General features: G+C 36.9%; 1 long non-coding RNA gene across 1 annotated transcript in view; it reads right to left on the bottom strand.

Moving 5' to 3' along the window:
* Positions 1-12,211, bottom strand: part of LOC133052399 (uncharacterized) — a 37,862-nt gene extending 25,651 nt beyond the window's left edge. Inside the window, exon 1 of the long non-coding RNA XR_009692044.1 lies at positions 12,194-12,211. This is a non-coding gene — a long non-coding RNA (uncharacterized LOC133052399). The remainder of the gene's footprint in view (positions 1-12,193) is intronic.
* Between the last annotated feature and the right edge of the window lie 954 nt (positions 12,212-13,165).

Below are 13,165 nucleotides of genomic sequence, written 5' to 3' on the forward strand. Positions count from 1 at the left end.
CCACTATAAATAAAATAGATAACTAATACAAACCTACTGAATAGCACAGGGAACTCTACTCAATATTCTGTAATGACCTATTTGGGAAAAGAACCTTCAAAAGAGTGGATTATTGAATATATATAACCGATTTACTTTGTTGAACAGCTGAAACTAACACATTGCAAATCAACTATCCTCCAGGAAAAATTAGTTTTAATAAAAAATAAAAGAATGTGTTTTCTAAGACAGAAAGATGTGATACATACACACATACACAAAGAAAAATTACTCAGCCATAAAAAGTGAAACCTTGCCATTTTAGACAACATGGTTGAATTTAGAGGGCATTATGCGAAATAAAATAAGTTAGGCAGAGAAATACAAATACTGTATGACTTATATGTGGAATCTAAAAAAACAAAACAAAGGAACATATAATAAAACAAAAACAGTTACAGATACAGAGAACAAACAAGTGGCTGCCAGAAGGGAGAGGGGCAGATGGAGAAATAGGTGAGAGAGATTAAGAGGTACAAAGTTATCTGCAAAATAAATAACTGGTATGGAATGTAAAATGAGGGGAATACAGTCAACAACTATGTAATATCTCAGTATGATAACGTATCATAACTAGACTTTTCATGGTGATCATTTTGAAATGTATAGAAATATCACCGTATGAAAAATGGGCAGCTAGTGGGAAGGAAGTTGCTGTATAACAAAGGGAACTCAACCAGGTGCTCGGTGACAACCTAGGGGATTGTGATGGGGGTGGAGGGAGGGAGGTTCGAGAAGGAGGGGACCTGTGTATACCAAGGCTGATTGACATTGCTATACGGCAAAAACCAACACAATGTTGAAAACTATCCTCCAATTAAAAATAAATTTTGCTGAGACAAGACTAATGTGCAGATTGAGGGGTTGCTGTCTGCCTGTTGAAAGAAGTCGGTGTGCTGTGACATTTCGAAGGTGGAAACATTTCTGACTAGTGCTGCGAGATTTACTTGTCTGTCATATGAAAAATTTGGTGATTGGGAAAATATCCATTTTATGGATGTGGGAAGAAAGTTCAAGATGAATTATATTCTTACATTGATTTGTACATAGATTCTGAACCAGCATCGAGTCTAGATAATGCATTCATAAGAGTCAAGGCATTTCTGTTTGACCATGACACTGCTGTAGAATCATAACCTGTTAACCAGTGTATTATCTTCTACCTATGAAACTATTTTGAAAGGAAAATTCTTTTCTAGTTATCCAGCCTTGTAATTAAATAATTTTGAATAGCCAAAAAAAAAATTAAAAAAATTTTTTTTGAAAAAATTACTATGTTGTGTCACAGGAACTAACATACCACTGTAGGTCAATTATATTTCAGAAACAAACTTTTAAAAAAAAGCAAGATCAGATTTCTGGCCACAAGAGGTAGGGGTTGAGGGGAGGGGGATTGGATGAAACCAGTCAAAAGGTATAAACTTCCAGTTCTGAGTAAGTACTAGGGAGGCAATATACAACATAAGTAATAATTAACACTGCTGTGTATTATATATGAAGGTTAAGAGAACAAACCCTTAGACTTGTCATCAAAAGGAAGAAGACATTTTTCTATGTCTTTAATTTTGTATCTATATGAGATGATGGATAGTCACTGAACTTATTGTGGTAATCACTTCAAGATATATGCAAGTCAAATCATTACGCTGTATATCTTAAACTTACACAGTGCTGTTATAGCAGTTATTATCTCAATAAAACTGGAAGAAAAAAATAAACTGTATCAACTGCAAAACAAAGAAAGAAAATTAACTAATTTTTACATGTGAGCAACAACCCCAAAATGAAATCAGAACAATTATATTCATAAGCATCAAAAACAACTAAGTAGGAATACATTTAACAAAAGAAGTGCAAGACTGCTTACGCTAGTACAGTGAAAACTAAAAAACATGATGGAGAGAAAGTAAAGATAATTTAAATGAATGGAGAGAAATCCATATCTATGAATTGGAAGAACGAATATCGTCAGGATAGTAATTCCCTCTAGGCAAGATCTATAAACTTAATGTGATCCCTATCAAAGTTACAGCAAGCTTTTCTGGAGAAACTGACAAGTTGAACCTAAAATTTATATGGAAATTTGAAGGACTTAGAATAGTCAAAGCCAATTTGAAAAAAAGAAGAACAAAGTTGGAGGGTTTTTATTTTTAAATTTTTATTGGAGTATAGTTGCTTTACCATGTTGTAAAATATGGAGGACTTCTATTACTCGATCTAAAAACTTACTGTTCATGGAGAAGGAAATGGCAACCCACTCCAGTGTTCTTGCCTGGAGAATCCCAGGGATGGGGGAGCCTGGTGGGCTGCCGTCTATGGGATCACACAGAGTCGGACATGACTGAAGTGACTTAGCAGCAGCAGCAGCAGAGGAAAATGCTGTCTCACTGGGAAAAGATCTGTTTGCTTCTTTCCTACTCAACATTTGGTTCTTTCTACCCAGTGGGTTTCTATCATGGCCACCGTGGGACAGGCCAGCCTGGATTACTCCTTTGCTGATTCTGGGTCTCATTTCACCAGCCAGGTTTAGACAGAGACAGCAAATACATTCTGGAAACCAATCAAAGGCCATAACCCACAGGCCTCTTGGGGAGCGAGAAGGTGACTGGCAAGGACCAGAGAGTAAAAATGAGGCTTGGTCAAGAGGAATGACTGTGGCTCTGTCCAGAGTCAGCCTTGACAAGCTCTGGGCTGGCTCAGAGGCTCCTTCTTTGAGTGCATCTGAACCGTCTTGTTCTAGCCTTCTGGGCAACTTGCCCTGGCTTGCTCTTGCCACCTATGTCAAAGACCATATCGCCATGCATCTGTAGTGGTCATCTTCTTCCCACATCTTTGCTGGTCTCTGATGCTATCTGGTTAATTCAGATTCTGGGGCTGAGAAGAGAGAAGAAAGCTGAGAATTCAGCATTGACTTGAAACAAGTTGTGCCAGAGATTATAAACTCTTTTATTTCGGTGGCACACTGGTTTCCCTAAACTTCATAAAAGGCCAGAAACCATGAATCTGATGACTGGACGAAATCCAGGGGGAAGCACACTGTCATGTCAGGGGGGACAAACACAGCAATGCTTATGAAGGGGGCACAGAATATTCTTTTGCGTCATAGGACAAGATATGGGTTTAGTCTAGATGCAAAACTGTTCTTTCCCTTCTTGATAAGGAAAGCTAGCACAAAGTTTATTTAAATCACTTCTTGAGCTTTTATCTTTTTGACAATATACTGGAATAACTTTGAAAAACCAGTTCCAGCTGATACACATATACGCATTTTTTGATAATGTAAATACAACAGCCACATGTTAATCCACCCTGCACTGCTTTGAGTGACTATACTTCGAAAAAACCTTTGTTAAGAGAGAAGGCTTTTTTCCCTCTAAATAGGAATGTAAATGTCTATTTTACTAGAAATAACAAGCTTTTGTTTTTCTTTAATGAAAAATGAATACGAGATAGGCTGATGAAGTATTTGTCTTGCAGACTGGGCGTTTTTATTTTTAAATATGGTCCTCATCCCCTCCCTGTAAAGTCCCAGCATATAACAATAAGGGTTGTAGTCAATATGCAACCTGGTTGGGAAGAGGGGTTTTAGAACCCAGTCCAATCTTTATTCTTTTAACAGAAGAAGAGTCTGAAGCCCAGAAAGATAAAGTGACCTGGTGAAACTCACATATTTAGTGACAGAAAACAGGCTTAAAACCTGGACTGGAAAACTGTCCAGTGCTGTGTGCCTCAGGAAGAAACCAACAAATTAAGGCCTGCTAATTAAGGGCAGGCAGCAGAGTGATACCAAGGACAGATCTGCAGCAAGGGTAGGGAAAGCATGAAGACAAAAACAGGAACCTTACTGGTCTGTGGCTTATTTAGGTCTAAGACTTAAATGAACAATTGTGTTCTGCCAAGAATAGTTTTGAATAGTTTCTACATATGGGACTAAGGATCAAAGGGAACAAGATGGGAAGGCAGAGGGGGCGAAAGTAAAGCAATGGTTTTCATCATTGTCATTAGCTGATTAACTCAACTTTGGTGAAAACCCTACCCTGAGTCACAGGAGGGATTACTATTTGCTCCACGTCTTTTTATTTTATTTTATTATTATTTTTTTTTTGCTCCACATCTTTTTAAAAAAATTAGTGAATGTTCAAAGAGTTTGCTCAGGAGACTGGGGGAGCTGTGTCTTAGTGGACAGGAATCTAAAGTACACTGGAATTTACTAAGAAACCTGTTTGTAAAAATTATTACTTATTGCCATTTTCTTACAAAAATATATTTTGGAAAGTTGTATACTGTCAATTAAATGGCTTTTGTCTAAAAAAAATAAAAATAAAAACTTACTGTTCAGTTCAGCTCAGTTCAGTCACTCAGTCTTGTCCGACTCTTTGCGACCCCATGAATTACAGCACACCAGGCCTCCCTGTCCATCACCAACTGCCGGAGTTTACTCAAACTCATGTCCATCGAGTTGGTGATGCCATCCAGCCATCTCATCCTCTGCCGGTCCCTTCTCCTCCTGCCCCCAATCCCTCCCAGCATCGGGGTCTTTTCCAATGAGTCAACTCTGAGCATGAGGTGGCCAAAGTACTGGAGTTTCAGCTTCAGCATCAGTCTTTCCAATGAACACCCAGGACTGATCTCCTTTAGGATGGACTGGTTGGATCTCCTTGCAGTCCAAGGGACTCTCAAGAGTCTTCTCCAACACCAGAGTTCAAAAGCATTAATTTTTCGGCACTCAGCTTTCTTCACAGTCCAACTCTCACATCCATACATGACTAGTGCAAAAACCATAGCCTTGACCAGACGGACCTTTGTTGGCAAAGTAGTGTCTCTGCTTTTTAATATGCTATCTAGGTTGGTCATAACTTTCCTTCCAAGGAGTAAGCGTCTTTTAATTTCATGGCTGCAGTCACCATCTGCAGTGGTTTTGGAGTCCAAAAAAATAAAGTCTGACACTGTTTCCACTGCTTCCCCATCTATTTCCCATGAGGTGATGTAAAGACAGAGTAATCAAGACAGTGTGTCATACAGATCAATAGAAAAGAATTCAAGAAATCAACCTTTACACGTATGTCAACTGCTTTTCAATATAGGTACCAAGACAATTCACTAGAAAAAGGATAGTCTTTTCAACAAATGGCTTAGGACAGTTGGATACCCATATAGGAAAAAAAGTAAACTTAGATCTTTACTTCATACCATAAAAAGATTAACTCAAAACAGATCGGACTTAAATGTAAGAGCTAAAACTATAAAACTTCGAGAAGAAAACATAGGAGAAAAAGTCTTTGTGAGCTTGGGGTAGGCAAGAATTTTTAGATATGGCACCAATAGCATAATCCATAAAATTAAAAAATAAATTAGACTTCACCAAAATAAAAAACTGCACTTCAAAAGATACCACTGATAAAAGACAAGCCACAGAAATGGAGAAAATATTTGCATATCATGTATTTGATAAGAGATTTGTATCGAGACTATACAAAGAACTCTTACAGTTCAATAATAAAACAATCCAATCAAAAAGTGGGCAAAATATTTGAATACACATTTCACCAAAGAAATATGAATGGCTAGTAATCACATGAAAAGATGCTCAACATCATTATTCATTAGGAAAATGCAAATTAAAACTACATTGAGATACTGCTGCATATCCACTAAAATTGCTGTAATAAAAAACAGATCATACCAAGTGTTAGAAAAGATGTGGAGAAACCAGAACCGCCCCATACATTGTTGATGGGAATATAAAATTGAGAGCCACTTTGGAAAACAGTTTAGTAGTTTCTTAAAAAGTGGAACACAGACTTACCATAGAAGCTAACATTCCATTCCTCGGAAATTTACTCAAGAGAAATTAAAACATTCATCTACACAGACTTGAATACTGATGTTCATAGCAGATTTATTCTTAACAGCCAAAAAGTGGAAATAATCCAAATGTACATCAACTGGTGAATGCATAAACAAGACATGGTATTAATGTTACAGTGTAATGGTATCTAGCAATAAAAGAAACTACTGAATCTCAAAAACATCCTAATTAGAATTCAGATGCTGAAAGACTATACATGTTGTAGAAGCATGAGAGAATTTTCTGAGGTGATGGAAATGTTCTATATTTTGCTTGGGCTGATGGATACATAGGTGTATAAAATAATCAAAACTCATCAAACTGAGCACTTGAGACTTGTGAATTTTACTGGTAGATTATACCTAAATAAATTAAAATTTGCTTGATTCTGTTATAAAAGTCCCAAGTGAGAAATGCTTGGCTTCCAATGTTAGTATTAGAAAGAAGAAAAGCTAAAAGAAAATTAACAAGTTAAGTACTTGGTAAAAATTAGCAGAATAAATCCAAAGAAAGTAGAAGAAAGGAAATAATGAAGGTAAAAAATCAATGAAATAAAAAGCACAATGGAGACTCAACAAAGCCAAAAACTGGTCCTTTGAAAAGGCCAATAAAAGTTTTAAAAAAATAGGCCATGAGTCATAATAGCAGTTGATGAGAAACTTCTGAGACAAAAGATTATTGGAATACTGTTCTTGAGAACACAAACCAAAGACTAATGGGTTTTGTTGTATTTTTTACACTTTGGAGAAGGCTGAAGATGATTTACAAATCACAAAGTTACTAAGACAAGATAATTTGAAAGGAATAAAGGTTTTCTTTAAATTTGACCTATAATCTGTATCTTGCCATCATTAAATGCATTCCTGGTTAATTGCAGCTCCTTCTGTGATAGTCTTGACATCAACACACATTATTTTTAAAGGGTTGATTTTTAACTCTTCTGGAGTACACTACTTAAAATTATGATTTCTGCTAAGTCTTTTTATATGTTTGTTGTAGGAAACATATTACTCACTGTATCCTTATAATAGGAAATTATATTTTATAGGAAGTATTTACTGTAGGAATATAGATTGCAATGGATATACCAGCCTGATAGTGACAAACTTTAATGTATAATTTCACTATTATGTAAGTTGCACGAATTCACTTGCTGGTCTTGGCTTTCCCCCATAAACTTGTTTGAGAAAATAAATTTGTAATTCTAATAGAGTCAATGCTAACACAGACAAGAAGCTTGTTTAACAATCCTTTTCATTCCTTTTGCTAAGGTAACAACCAATACTGCATTGTGAATTCTCAAAGTACTTTAAGTCAAAGAAATTATTACCTCTCAGGGATTCCCATAAAATACCTTTGGGACCAATATTTTCATCTTTAATTTTAACCATGGCTGAATCAAAGGTGGCTTACAGTTTTACTTCATAAAAGAATACATGTACCAGAAAACCTACTTAATGAACCCCTTCTGACTAACATTTAGGTATTCTATAATGTTGCTATACTAAGCGATGCTGGAATAAACTTCCTTCTACACAGATCTTCGTGAACATGAGCAAATACCTCATTATGATACATTCCCAGATATGGAATTCTGGGCCAAAGGCTGAGATGTTTTAAATCTTGATAGATGTAATCAAACTGTCCTTTTTAAAGAATGTAGCAGTGGAAATTCCCTGGTGCTCCAGGGGCTAAGACTCTGAGCTCCCAATGCAGGGGGTCCAGGTTTGATCCCTGCTCAGGGAACTAGTTCCCACATGCCACAAATTAAGAGTTCAAATACTGCAAGTAATGATCCTTCAGGCTGCAATGAAAAGAACTCACATGCTGCAACAAAAATTGAAGATCCACGTGCAGCAACTAAGACCTGGCACAGTCAAATAAATAAAGACTAAATATTTTTAAAGTGCTCCTACAAATAAAAACATCAATAATGACAAATTTAAAAAACTATACTAGCTTACACTTCTCACCAACAATATATCCTCACCAACACTGGTTGCTATAAATCTTTTTAATTTTTGCCAATTTTAATGAGTGAAAATGAATTGTATTATTAGTTTCATACATTTCGTATTACTGGATAGGCCGACCATTTCACAAATGTTTATTGAAAACTTGGTATTTCTTTTATAAATGGCCTGTACATATTTCCAAGATGGATTTTCACAGTTGCCAAAAAGTTGAAGTCAGACATATTGTCCCATAACAGTTCTTTATTCTCCAGAAGAGCATGATTACCCTGCTGCCCAAATGCAAGCATTAAGAGGAGTATTTAAGTTCTTCCTGAATGGTGATATGATCCCTGACTATGAAAGTCAATGGCCCAGCACAGAACAAAAGTTTTTTCTGATCTGGCAAGACCCTACCTTCTAAGAGTCACTGGCAGCAGCACAGCCCTTCCCTGTTGTGGGGCCCGAGGCAAAAAGCACACTCCATGGAGATGAGATGCCACTTCTGCTCCTGCCTCTGGGGCTTCACTGCCACCAACTTCCATCTTTGCCCAAATCACATCAGTGGCACTCAGTGTGCTCATGTCTACATGAGTCCTCTTCATGTTTAGTCTTTAGCCCACCGAAAGTGATGCCATATGTATTTTGTCCTATTTCTATTCTATCTTACTGATTTGTACTAGGAACAGAAGTACATTCACATCACAGTAATCCAAGTCTATGCCCCAACCACTGATGCCGAAGAAACTGAAGTTTACTGGTTCTATGAAGACATACAAGACCTCCTAGAACTAACATCAAAAAAAGATGTCCTTTTCATCATAGGGGACTGGAATGCAAAAGCAGAAAAGTCAAGAGATACCTGAAGTAACAGGCAAGTTTGGCCTTGGAGTACAAAATGAAGCAGGGCAAAGGCTAACAGAGTTTTTCCAAGAGAACACACTGGTCATAGCAAACACCTTCTTCCAACAACACAAGAGATGAGTCAACACATGGACATCACCAGAGGGTCAATACCGAAATCAGATTGGTTATATTCTTTGCAGCCAGAGATGAAGAAGCCCTATACAGTCAAAAAGAAGACCTGGAACTGTCTGTGGCTCAGATCATCAGCTCCTTAGTGAAAAATTCAGGTTTAAATTGAAGAAAATAGGGAAAACCACTAGGCCATCCAGGTATGGCCTAAATAAAATTCCTTATGATTAATTATACAGTGGAGGTGATGAACTGACTCAAGGGATTAGATCTGGGAGACAGAGTGCCTGAAGAACTGTGGATGGAGGTTCATAACATTGTACAGGGGGCAGTGACCAAAACCATCCCAAAGAAAAAGGAATGCAAGAAGGCCAAGTGGTTGTCTGAGGAGGCTTTACAAACATCTGAGGAAAGAAGAGAAGCGAAAAGCAAGGGAGAAAGGGAAAGATATACCCAACTGAATGCAGAGTTCCAGAGAAGCGCAAGGAGAGATAATAAGGACTTCTTAAATGAACGATGCAAAGAAGTAGAGGAAGACAATAGAATGGGAGACTAGAGGTCTCTTCAAGAAAACTGGAAAAAAAAAAAGAAAACTGGAGATATCAAGGGAACAATTCATGCAAGGGTGGGCATGATAAAGGACATTAACAGTAAGGACCTAACAGAGGCAGAAGGTATTAAGAGGTGGCAAGAATACACAGAACTATACAAAAAAGGTCTTAATGACCTGGATAATCACAATGGTGTGGTCACTCACCTAGAGCCAAACTTCCTGTAGGGTGAAGTCAAGAGGGCCTTTGGAAGCATTACTAAAATCAAAGCTAGTAGAGGTGATGGAATTCCAGCTGAGCTATTTCAAATCCGAAAAGATGATGCTGTTAAAGTGTTGCACTCAGTATGTCAGCAAATTTGGAAAATTCAGCAGTGGCCACAGGACTGGCAAAGGTCAATTTTTCATTCCAATCCCAAAGCAGGGCAGTGCCGAAGAATGTTCAAATCACTGTACAACTTGCACTCATTTCACATGCTGGTAAGGCTATGCTCAAAAACCTTCAAGCTAGGTTTCAACAGTACACGAACTGAGAACTTCTAGATGTACAAGTTGGGTTTAGAAAAGGCAGAGGAATCAGCTATCAAATAGCCAACATTTGTTGGATCATAGAGAAAGCAAGGGAATTCCAGAAAAATATCTACCTGTCTCACTGACTACCCAAAAGCCTCTGTGTGAATCACAACAAACTGTGGAAAATTCTTAAAGAAATGGGAATATCAGACCACCTTATCTGTCTCCTGAGAAACCTGTATGGGGGGGTCAAGAAGCAACAGAAGAACCTTACATGGAACAACTGACTGGTTCAAAATTGGGAAAAGAGTACGACACAGCTGTATATTTTCACCTTGTTTATTTAACTTATATGGAGAGTTTATCATGCGAAATGCCAGGCTGGAGGAATCACAAGCTGGAATCAAGACTGCTGGGAGAAATATTAACAATCTTAGATAGGCAGGTGACACCACTCTAATGGTAGGAAGTGAAGAGGAACTAAAGAGCCTCTTGAGGATGAAAGAGGAGTGAAAAAGTTGGCTTAAACCTCTACATTCAAAAAATGAAGATCATGGCATCCAGTCCCATCATTTCATGGCAAATAGAAGGGAAAAGTAGAAGCAGTGAGTTTTTATTTTCTTGGTCTCCAAAATCACTGCAGATGGTGACTGCAGCCATGAAATTAAAAGATGCTTGCTCCTTGGAAGGATAGCTATGACAAACTTAGACAGCATATTAAAAAGCAAAGACATCACTTTGCCAACAAAGGTCCGTATAGTCAAAACTAGTTTTTCCCGTAGTCATGTACGGATGTGAGAGGTGGACCATAAAGAAAGCTGAGTAACAAAGAACTGATGGTTTCAAACTGCGGTGCTGGAGAAGACTCTTGAGAGTCCCTTGGACTGTAAGGGGATCAAACCAGTCAATCCTAAAGGAAATCAACCCTGAATATTCACTGGAAGGACTGATGCTGAAGCCGAAGCTCCAATACTTTGGCCATTTGATGCAAAGAGCTGACACACTGGAAAAGACCCTGATGCTGTGAATGACTGATAGTAAAAGAAGTAGGCAGCAGAGGATGAGATGGTTAGACACCATCTACAACTCAATGGACATGAATTTGAGCAAACTCCGGGAGATAGTGAAGGACAGGGAAGCCTGGCATGCTGCAGTCCACAGGGTTGCAGAGTCAGACAGGACTTAGTGACTGAACAACATCAAAGGAATATTATTCTTTCATATTTCATGTAAGTTTTAATTACTTTTTCTCATTCTATCATCTTTTAAACTGTAATCTTTTTGGTGCTAAGTTTTGAACTTTTTATGTAACAGATCTACCAACTTTTCCTATACGACTTTTGGATTTGTTTTGCATTCCTTATCTGAACCATTAAAATAATCTCCTAAAAAAATAAAATAAAATAATCTCCTAAGATATCTTTGTTTGTAATTATAATTTTGTCTCAATAAGTAAAATCTTAAATAACACTTTAATTATCTTTCACCATCATATGGGTAATAATTTGAACTAAAAGTCTATCCTTTTCCTGACATAAATGCTGTCTATAGCATGTATTATTAAAACTTTTTATCTAGTTGTAAATTTTGTTCCAATGATCTATTCACTTAATACCACACACAAATCTATTCAATACCATACTTCATGTATTGTAGCTTTATTATATGTTCTAAAGCACACCAACTTTCCCATCATAATTCTTTTTCAGAAGTTTATTATTCCACCACCCTGAAGGACACTTACAATTTTTACTTATGTGACTGTGCTGTACAATTTGTGGGATCTTAGTTTCCAGACCAGGGACTGAACCCAGGCCCCCAACAGTGAGAGCCCAGAGTCCTAATCACTAGACTGCCAGGAAATTCACATTTATTTACTATTCTTGTGAATCTTACTTTTCTAAATCTTTAATATCAACTGGACAAGTTCTTTTTAAAAACCTATTATTATTCATATTGCACTGAATTTATAGGGGGAAAAAAGGGAGTCACCTGTACAATATTGAGTATTCTCATCTAATAATATTGTCTACTTTCTCATTACTACTATCTCCTCTCTTGTCCTTCAAGAAATGTTAGTTTTATTCATATGTATCTTGCATAATCTTGTTAAATTTATACCCGGCAAGTTTATACCCACTGCATTTTTTGATTTGTGTATGTACATGTACATGTATGGTACAAATGAATTAGTAAATTATTGAGTAAATTAACAATTTTTTCATGTTTATTTTGAACTGTCACCTCACTGAACTCTTGCAGCAGTGCAAGTTTTTCAGCTTCTGGTTTATATTTTCTAGGTAGATAATCTTATACCTTGTAAGTAACATTCTGTTGCTTCCATTCTCAATATTTCTATCTCATTTGCTAAGCCCCAGAGAACAATACTGAAGAATTCAAGTGGCAGCTGATATTTCTGACTTGTTCCAGACTCTGAGAATATAGAAAAATCAAACAATAATATGAATTCCAGTATATGCAATTGATGACTACTTCCCAACCCTCTGAATTTGCCCATTATTTGGTCAGGCTCACAACCCCACATTTTACCCAAATGAAACCTTACCCCACCCAGCATTATGGGAGGATGTTACTGTGCTCTAATGTTTCATCATTAACTCTGATTCTGATAGCTCTCTAAGTACCTTATAGCAAGTTAACAATTTCCTTCTCTATATTACCTACATTAAAAAAATTTTGAATTGTATCAAATGTATCTTCAAGGTATGCTTTTTTCTTTCCACCAATAAAAGATCCATGCACATACAAGAATGCATTACTCTTCAATATAATGTTGGACTTAATTTACCAATGTTTTAGAATGGATTTTTTTAACTGTGAGAATGGCCTTGGGTGGTTTGCTTTTGCTTTGTCTCAGGCCAAAGAATGGCCCCTCTCCAGGTTTGGGCAGCAAGGATGTAAAAATTTTGAACAATGAATCAGAACGTCTCCTTATTTTTGCCTCCTTTTTGTGTCCTACATTCTGAAACTTTAAATAACAGGAATTACCTGTTCCTTGAAATCTGGCAGAATGTATATTATGAGTCTGTGGAAACTTCTGTAGAGGTAATTTTTTAATAACCTTGCTTCTTGATTATCAGTATTTTAAGGATATCTGCTTTGTGTCAGGTAATTTGAAAAACTTTTATATATTTCCAGAAAAGCATCCATTTTCCTCTGCCATGTTAAATTTTCCTAGAAACACAATTTCAGAAGTTTATGAGTGCAGCTATTTGCACTCCAAATCAGAACACACAAACACACACATCATCTTTGGAGGTTACAAAC

Source organism: Dama dama, chromosome X (genome assembly GCF_033118175.1).
Source record: "Dama dama isolate Ldn47 chromosome X, ASM3311817v1, whole genome shotgun sequence".
In the NCBI taxonomy this organism is placed as follows: domain Eukaryota; kingdom Metazoa; phylum Chordata; class Mammalia; order Artiodactyla; family Cervidae; genus Dama; species Dama dama.